Raw genomic sequence first — 6,120 nt, forward strand, 5'->3', positions numbered from 1 at the left:
AACCCAGGCAATCACAGTCAAAGGGAGTGTGAAATAGAATTATATAGGACCTGTAGTGGTATCTAGTTGTAAATATCCTGAGTTCAATGCATAACACTTACTCTCAGAAGAACGAGTTATATGACCTCAGAGGACATTCAGAATATGGGACATCAGATGCAGAGACCCAATGCTGGGAATTGACAAGTCTGTAGCCAATTGTATCTCTGACTCCACTTCCTGACTTCACTTTTGCTACTCAATCCAGGTTGTTCTGGCTTTCTTCACAAAGACAGCAATATAATATCTGTCAGCGATTTCTATTTCACCCAAGTCAATGGTTAGTCATCTATTGATCTCAGCCACCATCTCAAACCCCTACTTATCTAGACTAGTGTAACATCACCTTCATCTGCTTCTCAACACCAGTTAGCTACCATCCACTGGTTCCTGATCTAGTGGTCCTCTAAATGTTCCCCTTCTTCTGTTCTCTTTCTACTTTCTCTTTAGATGAACTCATTTAAATCCTGTGGTTCTAGAGAACATTCTACAGGCTAATGAATCTCAAATGTGTATCCTTGCCCATTGTCATCTAAGTACAAAGTATGATCATCTCTAAACTGAAACTTGTCAAATATCTCCAAACTGGTCTCCCATCTCTTCTTTTGTTCCTCTCTAATCTACTCTCCACAAGTGAACCAGACTGATTTGTGTAAAACTTTAAGTAAATTATTGCTCCCCCTTCTTAAAACTCTTGTTATTCCTATGAGAATAACAGTGAGAGGAAAATTTATCTATTACAGATCAAAGGTCTCCTTCAGAAAGACATACACCATTCACCCACCCATATACACACATAGACACACAAAGGGATAAATTAGCAGGGATAAATACTTTCTAAACTGTAAATACACTTTATAATATTGGCAACAGTGATGATTCTAACGATAATGAAACTAATGATGGAACAGTGTTTTGAAAGACCTTTTGACCTGGGGATACCACCAAACCAACCAAACTAAACAATGTCATGCAAGAGCTTTTTTACCAGAAGTAAATGACACCCTATTCTCCCATGGTGGGTTTGTGCTTATCAGAGATGATGCACTTAAAAATTCCAGCCTATTAAACACTGTATAACAGATTTACAAATGTTAAATATATATGGATTTCTCACCAATATATCAGGTGATTTTGGAAACATGGCTTAAATTTGCAAAAAAAAAAAAAAATGATATTCATTTCCTTTTTGCCATTCCACCAGCCCCCTTTGTCCAGCATCTGATTCAGGCTGGTTGCTGGAGGGAAACTCTTTTTGCCCAGCGGGGTTCCTGTCTTCCTTGCCTTTCAGGGTCCTTTCCCTTAGATGTTTGTTTTTTTCCTTCAGATGATAGCAAAATAATGCAAAAAGTTAATTGCTATTGATTTAATAGAAGTTAAAATTAAACCAAATTAAAATTAAATCAAAGTTAAAATCAAATTAAAATTTAGGCTACATCCAGTTATGTGTTATGTACCTCATCTAACTCATAGTAATATTTCAAGTCATAAGGAGATTGGTTGGCAGTCCCCTCTTAGTGGGTACCAAGTGGGCTTTGGTCTCTTTCCACTGTATCTGGTAATGTAGGAGATCCTATTGTGACCACAGTAACCCCATTTAGCATGGCAACATAATATATGGAATCAGGTACAACTGGCAACATAACATATGGAATTAGATATAACATACCATAGAGAATCAAATACAACTGGTTTTGAACTCTGGCTCTCACACATCACTGTTGGAAAAAAAGTAGCTTAATTTGATATACTTAATTTGATAGCCGAGATTCCTTTCATTCAACTTTATTCCATTCTTTTGCGTGTCATCCTTGCGCAGGGGCCATGCTAATCTTCTCTGTATCATTCCAATTTTAGTATATGTACTGCCGAAGCGAGCACTCTATTCCATTCTTTTTTTCTATCCTTAGAATAGTTAATTTTGTTGTTTTACTAAATTTTACTTGTTGTCATAATTTTGCACCCTCATGCATTCCGAGAAAGTTTATATGCATACATGAATATACATATACATACAGAACACATACACACACACATATATATGTACATATACATGGACATACAGATGCAGATTTTTCCCTTTGGAATTTTTGTGAAAAAAAATAAGAAAAACAGAATAAAAAATAAACAACAACTGTAGTTTTTTTAAGCTACAGCGTATGGCATAAAGGCTTGAATTTGGATAACGCAGATTTTTTTTTTTAAATGCTGAAATAAATGAAGTTGAGGTTTTCTGATCTCCACCTTCTTTCATTGATTCACCTAAAGATCTCAAGAGCTTTAGTCATAAACAGATCCCAAACTTTGGTGAAGGTCAACTTCTACTGCAATTCTGGATTGCACACTCATTAGGCTCCAGGAGGATGAAACTCTCAAAAGATACTTGCCATACGCATAGATATTTAACATCAACATTTTCCTGATTAGAAGATTACCATCTTTTCTCAGTTTTACTGAATGGCCCTCTGTATACAAAGTTTGGCAGAATTTGATGATCATACAAGTTTATTTCTGTGCAAAAAATTTAGACCCACAAAGTTTGAAAGAATAGTCCCTTGTACACTTGTCTATCACCTACTCAAGGAATAAAACATTTCAATTCCATTAAAACATAATCACCAAGCTTAATTTAGGGTTCTTATATTTTGGCAAGTATTACATTTTATAGCCTATATGTTTTATCTCTAATATATACATTATATTTTTATTTTATTTATGTCTCTTCAAATGATATATTGTCTATATTGTTTTGCAAAATTCTTACTTTTGTTCAATGTACTTTTAAGAATAATTCACTTTGGAACATATAACTAATGTACATCCATCGTATAGCTACTAAATAAATAGAATATACGTATCCGTACTTCACTTTACAGAAATTTAGGATGTTGCTAAACTTTCTTTGTAAGCATTTCTCTGTACATATCTTCTTGGGTACTTGTATGTGATTGCTGAGTATTAGAGTGTGTACATCTTCAATTTCTCTATATATTGTCAAATTACCTTTAAAATTGGTTGTATCCATTTAAATTCCCACCAACGGGTTATAAAAATATATTTGCTCCATATCCTTGTCAAAACGTGTTATTTTCAGACTAAATGTTGCCAGTCTCTGAGTGTGAAACTGCTTCTTATTGTAGTTTTAACTTGCATTTCTCTTATTACTCCTGAGGTTAAACAGTTTTAAATACCAATCACATGTCCCCTCCTTTGATTTGCCAGTTGCAAGATTTTGTCCATTTTATTGGATTTTTATTTCTTCCCTTCCTTCCTTTCTTCTCGCCTTCATTTTTTTTTCTACCAGATTTACCATAGTTTATTTTACATTTAGCATAGTATTTCTTTGTCTGTTTTATGCCTTGTCAGCATTTCCCTCAGTCTCTGAATTACCTTTATCTGTGCATGTGTGTGTGTGTGTGTGTGTGTGTAATTGGATGCAAATAGGTACTTTTACAATGTATATTTTATAGTTTGTACTTTCTGTATCTTTTTAAAGAAGTCTGCTGTGATCGTGAGGTCATAAATATATTCTATATTTTTATCAAAATTTAAAACTTTTGATTTTTAGATTAAAGCTTTTGTGTTAAGACTTGATACTTTTCCTATGTGAGTGACACTTTTTTTCTGTACCTTTAATTAAATATGCCATTGCTCATCCCCATCAGCAATGCCACATATTTAATAAGTTTCCATACATAGGTGGATCTATCACTAAGTCGTAGCCTATCCTACCCTATCCTACCCCCTCTTACTCTCATCTATTCTAACATCTTACCCGATTCTATCCTATACCCTGGTCTGCTGTAGTCTATCCCATCCTACCCTAACCAACCTATTTCTTTGCGACTGAGCCAATATAGTAGTACTACCTGAATTATTTCTAAATTATTATATCTTTATAATTATTAAAATCTTGTCTTTTTTTTTCATCTATCAAAATCATCTTTGCTATTCTTGGTCTCTTTTTCCCTATGCCCATTTTGAACCGTCTAACTTAAAACATGTGTTCTTTAAAACACTGTGAATTGGCAATTAATTTAAAAATTAATTTGGAGAGAAATGGCATCCTTAATATTTTGAGCCTTATGGTCCATAAACTCTTCATTCATATAGCCTCAATTATTCAATTCTTCACTAAAGTCTTTCGATACAAATTTTTTTTTATACTAGGGTATACTAGCTATGAAGTGGGTTGGGTAGCAACTTTCTTCTAATTCTCATAAGAGATATTTTTAGGGGCCCCTGCTGGGTCAGTCGGTGGAGTATGCAACTCTTAATCTCAGGGTTGTGTGTTCAAGCCCCACGTTGGGTGTAGAGATTATTTAAAAATAAAATCTTTAAAAAAATAAAACAGGGATTTTTTTAGCATAATTAACAGTTTCTTGGATTTTTTAAACAACTAACCTTTAAAATCATTTTTTTCTGGTCATTTTATAAGTGTGTCTGTTTCTTGGGAATAGATTTTAAACTTGTGATAAAACATTTTAATAGTTATTATTAAATTAAAAAGTTTCTTCTTAAGAGTTACTGTTGTTAAATTACCCTTTCTCGGAAATTTTCCAAGTCATTTGTTTTACATTCATTTGAATAAAGATATTCATTGTATTTTCATATTATTTTCAATTTCTTCTGTATCTATAGCATTGTCTCCTCTTTCTGACCCAATAATGTTCAATATCAACATTTTTTTTCTTTTACTCATCAATACCAAAAATACAGGTATATGTGTATTACTAGGTTTTACCTAGAATCTACTTCAAGTTTGTTTTACTTAATTTTTTTCTATTCAATTAACTTCTACTCTTATTTTCATTTTCTTATTTATTTCAGCTCATCCTGTTCTTTTTCATTTCTTACACTGATTGCTTAAGTATTTAATTTTAGAAGATTTTTAGTTCCAATATATATTAAAGTATAACTTTTTCATACACCTAATATTTCACATACATACATACTTAGCAAAATTTACAGTAAATCAATACCTATAACCTCCAACAAAACTATAAAAGAATTGTGAAGTACTGGTAAGCTTTTTCTCCTCAATTCCTACACTTTATCATTGCCCAGCCTTTTGGATCTCTCTTATGTTTACTTCCAAATTAATTATTATTGTTATTTTTAAATCAATATGTGTTTAGCTACATGTTTATTAATTTCCTTGATGATTATTCTTCCCTGTATCTCTTTTTTTATCCTGAATTCAATTTCCTTTCCACTGAAATATATCATTGAGATTTATCTGAGAATGAATTTTATCTCTTTGGAAAGGCCTTTATTCTGCTTTTTTCTATAATAATATCTTAGCTATGTATAAAGTTATAGGTTGTCATTTGTTACAATTATAGATTGTCATTTATTATTTTCTTATAGTTTGAAAGGTACTATTTCACTTTCTTCTGAAAAATGCCTGTTCAGAAGCCTGTTATTAGTCCTGGTAATCTTTCTTTCTGCTCTGATTGTGCTTAAGATTTCCTTGTTATCTTTTGTGTTTTAAGCTTTAGTACCACGTATTGAGGAGTAGGCAGGTTTTTCTCTTATTTGTCATCCTTTGGAATCTTTGTGGTTCTTCCCCAAAATAGAACTACCTGAAGGACTTACAATCTGAGTTTCATTTTTAAAATATGTTTATTCTGTTTTTAAGTTATTTTGGCTTTCATTGAGAATATTTTCAGGATATCTAATCTGTGTTTATTGCCAGAAACTAAAGTTCCAACGTAAATTTCTTAAATGTTAAGCTTTAAAAAAAAAAAAAAGATTTATTAAAGTCTTCTTTAAAGAAAAAAAGACTTATTAAAGTATTCTTAAATCCTAAACCTAAATTTAATGGAAAAAACTGTTCAGTTTACAAAACATATATATATAATTGTAATGTAACAAGAGAAAGTAAAGTTATGCTCTAAAAGTTAAAACAGAAAGGAAGCAATCAATAGTTTTATGACCAGATATATATACCTTCTTCAAGAAGGCAGTTGGATATTAAATACTTCAGAATGAGAATTTAGTAATGCCATTACATCTTCACTTTGTGAGAAATAAAGAGAAACATATATGTTCTTATTTTTTTGCACCAGAAGAAAAAAA

General features: G+C 31.9%; 1 non-coding gene across 1 annotated transcript; it reads right to left on the bottom strand.

Moving 5' to 3' along the window:
- Positions 1 to 1,813: 1,813 nt before the first annotated feature.
- On the bottom strand, positions 1,814 to 1,920 carry LOC113913449. The gene has a single exon (XR_003517220.1). It is a non-coding gene; the product is annotated as a U6 spliceosomal RNA (small nuclear RNA).
- Between the last annotated feature and the right edge of the window lie 4,200 nt (positions 1,921 to 6,120).

This window comes from Zalophus californianus, chromosome 14 (assembly GCF_009762305.2).
Source record: "Zalophus californianus isolate mZalCal1 chromosome 14, mZalCal1.pri.v2, whole genome shotgun sequence".
NCBI lineage: Eukaryota > Metazoa > Chordata > Mammalia > Carnivora > Otariidae > Zalophus > Zalophus californianus.